We start from the raw sequence: 13,906 nt of genomic DNA, 5'->3' as shown, positions 1-13,906 counted from the left end.
TGGGGGGAGAGAGGAGGGGGAGAGGAGGAGGGAGGAGTGAGAGAGAGAGCGGGAGGAGGAGGTGGGGGGGGAGACCCTGTCCATGTTTGGCATGAACACGCAGCCATTTTGTCTCTTGTCTGGATGAGTGGCTGCCACCACCACGACCACCTCCACCAGCACCACTACCAGCACCACCAGCACCACCACCAGCACCACTAGCACCACCACCAGCACCACCAGCACCACTACCAGCACCACCAGCACCACTAGCACCAGCACCACCACCAGCACCACCACCACCACTAGCACCAGCACCACTAGCACCAGCACCACCACCACTACCAGCACCACCAGCACCACTAGCACCAGCACCACCAGCACCACCACCAGCACCACCAGCACCACCACCACTAGCAACACCACCAGCACCACACCGGCACCAGCACCACCATCACCAGTAACACCACCAGCACCACCAGCACCAGCACCACCAGCACCACCACCACTAGCACCACCAGCACCACCACTAGCACCACCAGCACCACCACCAACACCACCACCAGCAGCACCACCACCACCAGCACCACCTGCACCACCACCAACACCACCAGCAGCACCACCACCATCGCCACCCCACCACCAGCACGAGCACCACCATCAGCACCAGCACCACCAGCAGCACCACCAGCACGGCACACACGACTGTAGTGGCGAGTGCTGTTTGCGAGCACCTACTGCGGCTAAAGTCAATCAATCACTGCGGGTTATGGGCGACACGCTCGATAGAGGGATGGAGGTGGTGTGGCCGGTACAAATGTATCACAATCCTTGTTGTTGACGGTATCGTACGGCTCCTATTTAATGCCGAGTTAACCTGGTAGAGGTCCAAGGCTGATTTATTTACGAACCGCTGATTGTCAACGTTACCATCTACAGTATAAACAAAGGCAAATACAGGGTGTTTCAAAAAGATGGACCCAATTTCAAAGATATCGATTTCAAATGGGGTCCATCTTTTTGAAACAGCCTGTATATCCCTTTGTAGCCATCAATAGACATTATTGGGGGGGGGGGGGTCAAGTGCTGTGAGCGAGCACCTTTTATTAAAAGAGTGGGTGACCAACACCACGCCCGGCCGCCTTTGTCTCCCCAGTGCCGACGAATCACGGCACCGGGTACTCGTTTAGGGCCGAGTCGACCTAGGGGAGGAGGAGGCCCAGGGTCTGTTCAGATATTCACCGTTTATCGTGAGCAGATGGCTGGGTTCGTGGCCCAAGTTCGCTAACCACTGCGCCACCGCTCCCTCCCCCACGTGTCTCCTGTAAGAGCCTGTTGGGGTCAAGTGCTGTTAGCGAGCGCCTATTAAGGCCGTCACACGAGGGGGAACGTTGACATGGAGTAGGGAGAGAGGGGGTAGAGAGAGAGGGGGTAGGGAGAGAGGGGGGTAGAGAGAGAGGGGGGTAGGGAGAGAGGGGGTAGGGAGAGAGGGGGTAGGGAGAGAGGGGGTAGAGAGAGAGGGGGTAGAGAGAGAGGGGGGTAGGGAGAGAGGGGGTAGGGAGAGAGGGGGTAGAGAGAGAGGGGGTAGGGAGAGAGGGGGTAGAGAGAGAGGGGGTAGAGAGAGAGGGGGTAGAGAGAGAGGGGGTAGAGAGAGAGGGGGTAGAGAGAGAGGGGGTAGGGAGAGAGGGGGTAGGGAGAGAGGGGGGAGAGAGAGAGGGGGTAGAGAGAGAGGGGGTAGAGAGAGAGGGGGTAGGGAGAGAGGGGGTAGGGAGAGAGGGGGTAGAGAGAGAGGGGGTAGGGAGAGAGGGGGTAGGGAGAGAGGGGGTAGGGAGAGAGGGAGTAGAGAGAGAGGGGGTAGAGAGAGAGGGGGTTAGAGAGAGAGGGGGGTAGAGAGAGAGGGGGTAGAGAGAGAGGGGGTAGAGAGAGAGGGGGTAGTAGAGAGAGGGGGTAGAGAGAGAGGGGGTAGGGAGAGAGGGAGTAGAGAGAGAGGGGGGTAGAGAGAGAGGGGGTAGAGAGAGGGGTAGAGAGAGAGGGGGTAGAGAGAGAGGGGGTAGAGAGAGAGGGGGTAGAGAGAGAGGGGGGTAGAGAGAGAGGGGGTAGGGAGAGAGGGGGTAGAGAGAGAGGGGGTAGAGAGAGAGGGTAGGGGTAAGGAGAGCAGAGAGTGACATTGTGAAATCTTTCATTTAAAAAAGGGGGTGGGAGGAGGGTTACATAAAGCAAAGCATGAAAAAAAACCCCAAAAAACTAAATGATGAACGAAGCAAAGTGCCGACGACACCGAGCATCTTCTTGTTTCCTCTGATCGTAAGAAGAAGAAGAAGATCCCCCCGTGCAGCAGCAGCAGCAGCACACTGTTGCAGCAAGTGCCATGACACGCGCACACAGACGACGCCACAGGCTACAACACACCACACACACACACGTCCCCACCTCGCCTCTCCACACACATCTCATCCCCCCCCCCACCTCCTTAACCCTGATGTTTTATATTTATTTCAATCTTCTCTCTTCGCCACCCGCTCGTGTCCTCTCTCTCTCCTCCTCCTCCTCTCTCCCCGTCCCTCCGTGTCCCTCCCCTCCTCCTCCCCGTCTTTCTCTCTCTCCCCTCCCCGTGCCTCCAGGCTTTGCTCACTCACTAGCTCCCCGGGAGGTCATGCGGGAGTCGCCAGGCAACGCGAGCGAGAGATTAACATGAATAATGCATGCGGCGCTCGCGTTATTATTGTGCCTTGGCTGGGAGGAGGAGGCGGCGGCGGTGGCGAAGAGGGAGGGAGGAGAGAGATCAGGGAGTGGAGAGAGAGAGGACACACACACACACACTCACGTAGACACACGTACACACATGCACACGCACACATAGAGTAGTAGAGAGAGAGAGGGGGAGTTGCCATGTGCAGACACAGAGCTCACGGTGGGACAGACCGTGGCATCATAGCGGCGATGGTGCCACAACTGTGACCGGCATTTTGGTGGTGAGTGGTTGGGGCATTCCAAGTGGTGCGACAGGGGGGTTGTGGTTTGGTGGCTTTTGGTGTGCTGCCTCTGTCTGTGTGTGTGTCTATGCCAGCATATGCTAGTCTGTCTACCTGTGTGTGTGTGTCCGTGTCCGTCTCTGGGTATATTTGTATCTGTGTCTGCCTGTGGAGGCTCTGTACCGTGAGTCTGTCTGCCTGCATTGTCTGCTGTGTGTGTGTCTTGCTTGTCCATCTTGTGTGCCCATCCCCCAGTAGCTTCTTGTAGATTGACAGATATATATCTTTTTGCAGTGGCCGGTCTGGTTGCCGTGGTTGCAGAGTGCATTTTGCAGAGTTCATTAAGGAGAAATAAATATAAAAAATATAAAAAATAAAAACAGCGGAAAAAAAAAATCTACTGCGGATCGGAGCGCTGATTGGCTGTTGGCAGATCGGCTGCCCCCAATCGGCCGCCCGTGATTGGCTACTGCCAGAGGTTAAAGGTGGCTGCTGTTCTCAGCCCGGGCTGTACCATCATCCCCACTGGGGGAGGGGGGTGCGAGAGAAGAGGTCAAAGGCAATAGGTTGCCGGAATGGTTTCGTCCGCACAGGGAGCATGTGTGGTGGGATTGGGAAGTGGAGAGAGTGGGGAGAGTGGGAAGGAAGGAGAGAGAGAGAGAGAGGGGGGTAAGGAAGGAGTGCGGGGAGTGTAGGTGGGAGGCATTGGCCGGGTGAGTGGGGGGGGGATGTAGTTGGTGGTCGTGGTGATTGTGGCGGTCGTGGCTGTGTGATGCAAACGCTTCTCGTTCTCTGCAGCTCGGGAATGGGACACGACGTCCAGAACACTCCGTTAGCGCCACGGAACATTTCATAAAACGTAATTTCTCAGAAATGTTATTAAATTAAAACAAAGCACGCCCAAGCGCCTTTATACTGGTTGCATTTTTTGTTGTTTTTGTGGTGTGTTTTTTTTTGCCGCACGCTTGCAGCAGCAGCAGTAGCAGCAGCAGCGGCAGCAGCGGGAGGAGCCAGATTAACCTGAGCTTGGGCCCGTACGGTTGAGTCGGCGTACGGAGCCGCAGTATCCGTCATCGTTTGCCCCCCCGCCCCCGCTGCCCACGCGTGATCTCGGCTCGCGACTCTTCCGCGGCAGTTTTCGTCTCTCGTTGGACGAGGCTCGTGTGGCCGTTCCTCCTCGCTGGGAACCGACCTGTTCGTACCCCGGTGCGCCCACCCTCCCCACACTCCCCACCGGTGGAGCGGCGGTGGTTTGGCTGCGCTGCCTGTTGTCACTTGCCGGTGTAACTAATCCCAGGTGCAGTGCGACGAAGATGGGTGCCGGTGGGAGTTGAGCGCTGCTACGGTGCGGGGATGGGGGTGGTGCTGGTGATTCCTGGTATTATGATGCAGATTTGGGCCAGGCCCCGGTGTTTGTGTAACTGTGTCATTTATGTAACGATGTCCCCCGGGGTCAGCGACCGTTAAGAACTAATGCTTGCGCTCTCGATCCGCGGGTGGATTTGTGCGTGTGACAATCGATTTGTTTACAATTTTTGCCTATTGGACGTGAGTAATTAGCTATAATAGAAGTTTTTTTGAGTTGGATTGCGTAAATATAAATGTGTAGTTAAACCCGCCGCCACCACCACCCGACACGGCCGATTAGTAAGGTTTGTCACGACATGCCAATTAGTTACTAGTCCAGCACACCGGTGTGCTGGAGAGTAAACCCACTACATTTACAATTCGAGTACTGTGACGTTTTCACCGCTAATTACAACCCCAGCCTCATCAGGTGACAGCCAGAATTGTAATTAGCTTACGCAACATTCGACAGCGAACTCTTAAGTAGAGTTGGGTCGACTTAACCTGGCCCTATGTCGAGTTGAGACAACATGAGGTGGTGTCCTAAGCTACTTGAGTCGTCCACGCGGCTTGGGACAGGATTTCTCCCAGAAACACATCCGAGTTTGACTCTCCCAGAAAAAGCCTGCACGAACAAGTTCATGACCGCATTGCTCACAAGGTTAATTGTTAAATGTGCCGCCCGACTACATTTTTAATGGTAACGTGTTTATTAAGTCGTGGGTTATATATATGCAGGAGGTCGTAGGTTTGATCGTAACCCTCGCACCTGTATATTTGGAGTTTTTCATGTTCTCCCCGTGGCCTCTGGTTTTCTCCTCCAAGTTTAGAAACATGCGTTTAGAGTATTTGGCTGCTATACATTTCCACGTGATAAGCCGCTTCGTTGAAATATCATTTGTGGCCAGGTCTTAAAAAGATCAAGTGGGCCCTATCTGGTCAAATATTTTATTGTTGTTTCGTATTCATGCGCCTGCCCGATATTCTGAGATTTGTGAGCTCAGTCCCCGGGCCGTGAAGCGAGGCCGGCCCAGAGAGAGAGAGAGAAGTCGGCCTCCAGTTCGAAAGTGGCAGCGGAAATGCAGCGCCAAGGGAGCAACTTGAGAGCACACTTGAATTCCGTGGCTCGCTGAAAATATGCAGTTTTGGACTTTGAGCTGTGGTGAAACCCAGTCGCAGTGTCAGCGTCCCTCTGTGTCTGTGTAACCCAGTCCGGTGCAACTCGTGGTCAGTGTCGTGTGTTGTCAGTGCAACTCGGTGCCGATTGAAATCCGGATTACCTCCAGTCGAAATCAACATTCTGATTCATTGTCACTCGGTATCGCTGAAACTTTGTCAGCGTAATTCGGTGTCGGTGTAACCCAGTCTCATTTCAACGTCACCCGGTTTCAGTGTAACTCGCTGTGAGTGGTGTGCTCTGTCAGTAGTCTAACTCAGTCTCAGGGTAACTCTGTGTCATGGTTAAACTGAAACCGAGTTACACTGAAACTGGTTTAACCGAGTCTCATTGCAACTCAACATTAGTGTAACTATGTGTCAATCTCACTTGGTATCAGTGTAACTCGGTGTAAGTGGCAGGTGGGTGCCTACGGAATTAAACCCGTGTGTGGTGACCATTCCATGGGCAGCCAGCCGGAGCGAGAAAGCAATTGGGGGGGGGGGCGTGCTTCATGCGGGATCCGTCATCCTGGAAACGGCAGTTCCGCATTTTTTGAAATTCCGTCAGAGGTGACGTGCTACACGTGCACGCACTCTGACTCGCTCGCACATGCACCCACGCACACGTACACACACCCACCCACGCGGGTAGCGCACGTTGGCACCTGTGTTTCAGTCCGCTCACTTTAAAAATAGAAAAACACCCACAAGACACCAACAACATCCACAACCACTGTACTCTTCTGCGAAATTACCCAATTCGGTCACTCAAATGTGAAACTTCCACCGTTGCCTGTAAACAGGGCGTGAGTGTGGTGCCCAATTCTCGTTTGAGCTGAAAATTAATTTTAAACAAATTTCGGTGACGCATGGAAAGACAAGATCCCCCGTACAGATTTAACATACAGTTCGGGCAAGTGCGGTTAGCGAGTAGCACCTATGAAGGCCAAAGTGGCACACACGAGGGGGTGGGTGGCCAGCACCACGCCCGGCCGCCATGGTCTCCCTAGTGGCGATGTATTTACACATCACACCAAGTAGTCATTTGAGGCTGAGTCGACCTAGGGGAGGCCCAGGACCGGTTCAGATAATCGTAAATAATGTTGACCATGAGTGGGAATCGAACTCGGTCGCCAGGCTCGTAGCTCAGCAGCGTGCTAACCACCACACTACCCTACACACACACACGCATTGCCCTCCGTCGTGACTGACTGGCTTCTCAAGCGTAGCAAGGTGATTGTGTCAGCCCAGTCACCAACGAGAGCACAAAAAACGCAATTTCGTTAAACGTATTTCTCGCTTGAATTTGGCAAATCGTTGCCCTTAACGTATTTACTTGGAATTGCCTCGTGACAATCGTGGATAAGAGGCTATTTGAAGGATGCTCAGAAGTAGTTCTGCAATGTCATCTTCCGCGGGCCACTCTCTTCACGCGGGAATGACGATGCGCGGCTTTTGCGCTCGAGTTTTGTGTGGAAAGTTCTCATGGCAACGTGACGCTGATAGCGGGATTGGAAAATAACCTGGATGTAAGTTAAAATATGTAACTAAAAAACACCACCACCGCAATTCAGCACACACACGCCGGTACGTGTGTGCATTCTACAATCAAAAGTTTCCTTGGTTAATTTGATTAACGGTGTTTGGTGACTTTATTAGGCGGAGTGTGATTTTGGAGGGGGTTGTGTTCCACGTAGGACGGGGCCTCAAGCTAGCAGTGGAGTCAGGAGTGATTGGCTGTAACCAGACTGGAATTCGAGAATCTGGGCTCTCTACCGGAGCCCGTAGATTGGTAGCCTCTGAACTGCAGCTCAAGGCTGGGGCTGTAGAGCGTGACAAGTTGAGGTTCGGGATTATGTTCATGCGGCCAATGAAGAGAAACTATTCGAGATTCAGTCGGGAGTGATATAGCCATTCTATTGCTGTGGCTTAGAGTTGGTTTCCTTTCACGCGAATGCGGCACATGATGTACGTGTCTGTAAGAGTCTGAGTCTGTCGGTCTGTCGCCTCGCGACACGTTCGCAGACTGGGCCCTCGCTTAGTTGAGTAACAGCCCATAATACGTTCCAGTTGACCACAGGACCAGTAAAAATACAACTTAATCCGGGTTAATAACACTTTAAAATAGGTTTATATACTGCAGCAGTTTCATATACTGTAGGAAACTTAACTGAGGCGGGTGGGGTGGCGTGCGTTTTCGGGTTTTGTGGGTGTGCGAGATAAGGGAATTGGCTTGAGGAGTCGAGGGGTTGTGAGTTTGTGGGCGGGTTCCGAGTTGGTGGCGGGTGGGGGGTGGGTGGGGACGATGTGGTTGACATGTGGCGGTGGCGCTCTCGCCTTTCCACCTCCACCCCCACACAGAAGGAAGCCAGAGCGTGTACATCCGGGGAGTGGGGGCGGGGATGGTGGAGCAGAGCAAGCTCTCGTTCAGGAAGTGTGGTTTTGGAAGAGCGAGTATTGGGCGATCGGAGCGAACCCCACGCTTTTGTCTGCGCCGCTTCTCTGCGGTGCACGTGGCGCCCTCCCCGTGCCATTTCCTGCGTCGGGGTGCCGCTGGGACGCCAACTTCCTGGGCTCTGGAAGCGGCGGCGGTCGTCGTGATGCCGCCCAGGGCATTGACGCGATCGAGATACGAAACACAAATCGGCGGTGAAATAATAAGGCGGGGAAACGTTGATCTTCAATCGGCCGAATGACGCGAGATTTAATTTGTGAAACTATACAAGATGTCCCTTCCCGCCTTCTTGGGTCATGGGTACATGTGGAGGATCCTGGGAATATCTGGGCAAGCAACTTGGGATAGGGTAAGCAACTTGAAGGTTCAGGATAGAATTTGTCGAGATAGTGTGGCAGGCAAATGTAATCGGGGGAAGTAGAGTTTTATGATGGGTGGGGACTTGTGTGCAGGCTGGAGAAGGAGGAGGGCGGGTGACTGAGACGGGCATTTGAGTGGCAGCCAGAGGTTGACGACCAAAGGGGAGAGAAAGACCTCTATCGGGACGAGGACGGTGGTGGTGATGAGAATGGCAGAGTGATCCTTGGAGGTCCGGATATCGACTGCAATAATTGGTGATATTTTCTACCCACGTGACTTTACCGAAAGAACCAACGAGTATGGATTCCTGCAGTCACGAAAGCTTCAAATTGAACTGGTGATTTGTGACAAAAGGGAGGAAAGATGTTGAGGTGGTGATCGTCTTAAGCATCGTCCACGATGTTTCTCTCGGTGAGGATTCACCTGAATTAATCTCTCCGAATACATTCCCCGTAGAGTTAATCCCATCAGCAGGGTGTGTGTATCTTCTTAAACCAATGCTACTAAATTGGTACGTAGCCAAGGTGACCCACCCACAATGCCTTCTGCTTCTTAACACGAACCGTGTGCCTGTGTACTGCTCACATCTGAGTTCCTGCAACCGTGTACTCATCGCCGTGTGTGCCCGTGGACTCCCTCGCCCCACGCACCGCCGCCATTATCGTCGCAATCGCCCACACAGTGGCCTCCGAGGTCAGCTTCTCACAGCGCTCGCTCCACCGCTTCACCAGCAGCAAAGGGAAGCCGTCTGTGACGTCACTGGCTGACGGTGCCGCCTGTGACGCGTGGCGTGTGACGTCACTGGCTGACGGTGCCGACTGTGACGCGTGGCGTGTGACGTCACTGGCTGACGGTGCCGCCTGTGACGGGAGGAGGGGGGGGTGCTGTGAATTTTGTTCGTAGAATGTTCGAGCTATGGACGGAATAACATTTTGTTTTGTCTCCGAGCGGAGTCGCGACGAGGCTGGGGCTGTGCGCGGCCTGGTGACGACGACGACGACGAGAGGCCAACCTCGTCCGTCACCTTGGCTGCCATGCCTCTCTCTCTCTCTTATCTCTCTCTTGGCCCTGCTCACTGGGTAGGGTGTGGGTTGTGTGTGGGTGGTGTGTGGGTTGTGTGTGTGTGGTTGGTGTGTGGGTGGTGTGTGGGGTGGTGTGTGGGTGGTGTGTGGGTGGTGTGGGTGGTGTGTGGGTGGTGTGTGGGTAGGGTGTCTGTGGTGTGTGGGTGGGTTGTGTGTGGGTGGTGTGTGGGTTGTGTGTGGGTGGTGTGTGGGTAGGGTGTGGGTGGGTTGGTTGTGTGTGTGTGGGTGGTGTGGGTGGTGCGTGGGTGGTGTGGGTGGTGTGTGGGTGGGTTGTGTGTGGGTAGGGTGTGTGCGGGTTGTGTGTGTGTGGGTGGTGTGTGGGTTGTGTGTGGGTATGGTGTGGGTGGTGCGGGTGGCCGTGCCCTGTGCGAAAATATTCATTTCCTTCCGATTTATTTCCGGGACGCTGGCAGAACGGAGCAGTCGCGGTGTGACGAGAGCAAACCCACAGCCGTAGCGAGAGTTATCATTATTATTACTGGACGTGTTGTGCTGGTGGTGGGGGGGGGAGTGCGGTGGTTCTTCAGACAGATGCTCGGTAGGGTAGGTGGCTGGCTCCTGTCGGCAGCAGGTACGAGCTGCGTAGGCTGGAAGGGAGAGAGGTGGTGGTGGTGCCGTGCGCGCCGCGTGTCGATTCCGCTGCCTCTGTGCCCTCTTCGCAGCACAAACAGATCTCGGTATTTTTAGATTCTGACGCTGTGAGCGCCGTGTCACCATGGCGATGGGGCGGTGGTGGTGGTGGTGTGGATCGCTGATGAGGGCCCCCCCCCCCGCTCACTCCCACCACCCCCTCCTCCTCCACCACACTGTGACGTCTCACCTGGACGTGACCCAAAGCCTGGGTTTAATGGGAGGCGTGGAGCAGGTGACAGGTGTGAGTGTGTTTGTGAGTGTGAGTGTTTGTGTGAGTGTGTGGGGAGAGAGCGGTATTGCAGTGGTCAGGGCACTTCACGACGAGCACGGTGACCCGAGTGAGATGTCTGGTCACGAGCAATAACGCTGGCGAATATTTGAACTCCTTGGGCCCTCCCCTCGGTCAAATCACCCTTCAACGAGTACCTGGTGCGGTGTGTAAGCATTAGCACCGGGGAGACAAAGGTGGCCGGGCGTGGTGCTGGCCACCAACCCCCTTCGTGTGCTGTGCCGCCCTTCGTAGGTGCTCGCTAACAACACTTGCCCCAACGGTCTGGTAAGGCTACACGGGGGATCTTCGTCTTTATAGGTGTGCGTGTGTATACCTGTGTGCAGGTGTGCCTTTGTGCGCGCGTGGGCATATGCTTGTGTGCACAAGTACGATTGTGTGTATGTATATTTGTGCGTAAATCTACAGCGTGTCTATATGGGTGTGCTTGTGTTGATTTAGTTAGGAATACATGTTAAAACAATAATATCTCTCTCGACCAACTGTGTGTCGAATTGCAGTACAGTAGTGAGGTTATTACAGTGATTAGTGCAGAGAGTGCAGCCCCGTGATGTAACACGCGTTGCCTTGCAGCAAGGAGGCACCTGGGTTTGATTCCAGACTCGGGATACTTCCTGTATGGGAGTGTGTGGCGAGATGTTAACTAACTCCCTCGCCCGGTATCCGGGAGGTCAGTGGGTTCAATCCCGACCCTGACGCCTGTATATTTGGAGTTTACGCGTCTCTGTCTCAGTGGTGAGATGTTAACTACCTCGCCTGGTATACAGGAGGTCGTGGGTTCGATCCCGACCCTGACGCCTGCTGTATATTTGGAGTTTGCGTGTCTCTCTCTCAGTGGTGAGATGTTAACTACCTCACCTGGTCTACAGGAGGTCGTGGGTTTGATCCCGACCCTGACGCCTACTGTATATTTGGAGTTTGCATGTCTCTCTCAGTGGTGAGATGTTAACTACCTCGCCTGGTATACAGGAGGTCGTGGGTTTGATCCCGACCCTGACGCCTGTATATTTGGAGTTTGCGTGTCTCTCTCTCAGTGGTGAGAAGTTAACTACCTCGCCTGGTATACAGGAGGTCGTGGGTTCGATCCCGACCCTGACGCCTGCTGTATATTTTGAGTTTGCGTGTCTCTCTCTCAGTGGTGAGATGTTAACTACCTCACCTGGTATACAGGAGGCCGTGGGTTCGATCCCGACCCTGACGCCTGTTGTATGTTTTGAGTCTGCATCTCTCCCTCTCCCCGTGTGGATTTTTCTCCGGGTCCTCCGGTTTTCCCCTCCACATTTAGAATCAACATCACGCGTTTATAGTATTTGGCTGCTTTAATTTTACACGTCATAAGCCACTTTGTTGAGCTATCATTTGTGGCCAGGTCGCTTCTGAAAAGAGCTAATTTAGGCCCTTACCTGGTAAAATTAAAGTAATTTAGTTTGTTTAGTTTACATTCTCCCCCTGTTCTGCAGCGGGCTTCCGCCGGATCCTCCGGTTTCCTCCCATAGACAATAAAAACAAGCCCATACGTTCTCACTGGTATTGGCCAAACATTCCAATGGCGAAAATGGCCTGCATATTTACTCAATTGGGATCACACACAAACATCAGCAGCAGTAGCAGCAGAGACGTCGACCCCCCCCCCCCCCAACACTGTGAGAACCTGACAGGGACCCGCCTCTGAAAGAGTCTGGAAGATTCAACGAAGCTTCCCCCCCTTGGTAAACAAGTGTAATAGTATGCTTCTACTCCCACTAATAATAACGTGATGCTGTGTTGCAGTAAGTTTATTGCTTGGCTGTTGTTTGGGACTTGTGAGGAGGAGGAGAGGGGGCGGTTGTTGTCGCTCACGTTACACAGAATCTCTTTCGGAATCTTCATCCTGGAGAAATCCGATGAGCTATGGAGCTCTTTCCCACACATATCCAGTGGGACACTCAGTGTGTTGGGGGGGATGCTTCTTGACTGACTGGGGGAGGGGGGGGGGGGGCCTCCATTTCAAAAGCCAGCTCTGACCTGTGCTCGCTCGAATTCCATCCGCCCGCGTGAACTGACTTCTTGGACCTGGGTTGCCTTGGCGTCGACCTTAAAAAGGTCACGTGGCCCAACGGGAGCCAATCGCACAGGTCCGGGCGAACTGGGACGGGAGTTGAAGTTTTAAAAAGTCACATTTTGGTAATTTGACCTCCCCCCTCGGTCCATGTAAACATCTGTCGTGTCTCCATAGCGGTCTCTTCCATGCCTCTGTATCGGCGTGTCTATAGACATCTCTTCGTGTCTGTGTATATGTGTCTCTCGGTGTCTCTCCGTATTTTTTGCTTGTCTATGTATCTCGAGGTGTCTGCCCACGTCTCTCCACATCCCTGCGTGTCTCTCCCTGTCTGTGTGTCTATGTGTCTCTCACTGTCTCTCTCGATCTGTGTCTTATGTGTCTCTATCTGTCTCTCCACATCCCTGCGTGTCTCTATCTGTCTCTCCATCTCGCTGTGTGGCAAAGTGTCTAATCATCTCCCCGTGCCTCTGCGCGTCTATGTGCCGCATGATCTCCCCGTGTCCTCTCATCGTGTCTACCTGTGCCTGTTTGCCCGGCTGTCTGCCCGTGTCCCCCCACCGTGTCCCGCGTTCTCTCTGTCCGCCGTCGTGAGTATGCGGCTGTCTGTTAAAGCTCGTTTTAAGAACCATAATTGGCGGCGGTGTCTAATTGGCCTCGTCTTGAAGCGAATTACGGGGGTGGGGTGGGGCAGGAGATGGGAGGGGATGTGAATAAAAATAACCCACAATCATGGGCACACAAACAATTAATTTCGGAATTTATTGCGGAGATTTTAAAGTCTCGGGGACTATTGGGTGCCAGGATTCCCGAGGGGCCGGGGGAGGGGGTCCGGGTGCAGTTGCCTGGACTCCGTGGGGTGGAGTCGCGCCACTCCAGTGGCATGGAGGGTGTCGTCTGGACACACATCCCTTTGAACTGTGGCGCGTGCACGCGCATCATCATCACCGTCGTAATTGTGCAAGTGAATGTGTGCGCGCGTGTGTGTGTAGCACCATCGTTTACCTTACTGTGCAGGGTGGGGGGGGGGCTTGCTGTGTGGGTGTTTGCACATAGCCATGCCATGAGCGGCGCTGGTTGTGGTTTGTGTGGGTGCTTTATACGACACGGGACGGGATATGGGCCATATGGGGAGCGGTGGCGTAGTGGTTAGCGCGCTGCGCTCCGAGTTCGATCCGCCGCTCACGACCGGTGACGGTGAATATTTGAACTGGTCCTGGGGTCACCCCTAGGTCGACTTGGCCGGAAATGAGTACCTGGTGTGGTGTGCAAAAAAAAATCGCCACTGGGGAGACAAAGGCGGTCCAGCGTGGTGTTGGTCACCCCCACCGCCCCCCCCCCTCGTGTGCCGTGCCGTTCTTAGGCGCTTTGCTAACGGCACTTTCCCCAACAGTCTGCTCCAGGCTATACAGGGGATCTTTGTCTTTGTATCATGCTGTATGTTGGGAGTTTTCATATTCTTGCAAAGTCATGGTCGGTCATTATCAAATTCATCATCGCCGCGTTCAAAGGCTGGAAGGTGCACTCATGTGCAAGCTACGACGTGGATGTCTGCAATAGCGTCTCAATGCAGCTGCGTCTCAAGACTGCACA

The 13,906-nt window shown here is 54.1% G+C and overlaps 1 protein-coding gene across 4 annotated transcripts in view; it reads left to right on the top strand.

The window, feature by feature from the left end:
• LOC133350688 (zinc finger MIZ domain-containing protein 1-like) overlaps positions 1 to 13,906 on the top strand; it is a 197,479-nt gene that overhangs the window by 148,704 nt on the left and 34,869 nt on the right. Inside the window, exon 1 of one of the 4 annotated variants that reach the window (XM_061565322.1) lies at positions 2,563 to 2,951. The exons of the other annotated variants lie outside the window; for them this stretch is intronic. The gene's annotated coding sequence lies outside the window, so the exon portion shown is untranslated. Of the gene's footprint in view, positions 1 to 2,562; positions 2,952 to 13,906 lie in introns of those variants that run through there. 4 annotated transcript variants of the gene reach the window in all.

Source organism: Lethenteron reissneri, chromosome 34 (assembly GCF_015708825.2).
Source record: "Lethenteron reissneri isolate LAM-NWPU_2019-01 chromosome 34, ASM1570882v1, whole genome shotgun sequence".
Lineage (NCBI taxonomy): Eukaryota > Metazoa > Chordata > Hyperoartia > Petromyzontiformes > Petromyzontidae > Lethenteron > Lethenteron reissneri.
The sequence above is the reverse complement of the archived record's forward strand: the minus strand, read 5'-3'. Positions and strand labels throughout refer to the sequence as shown.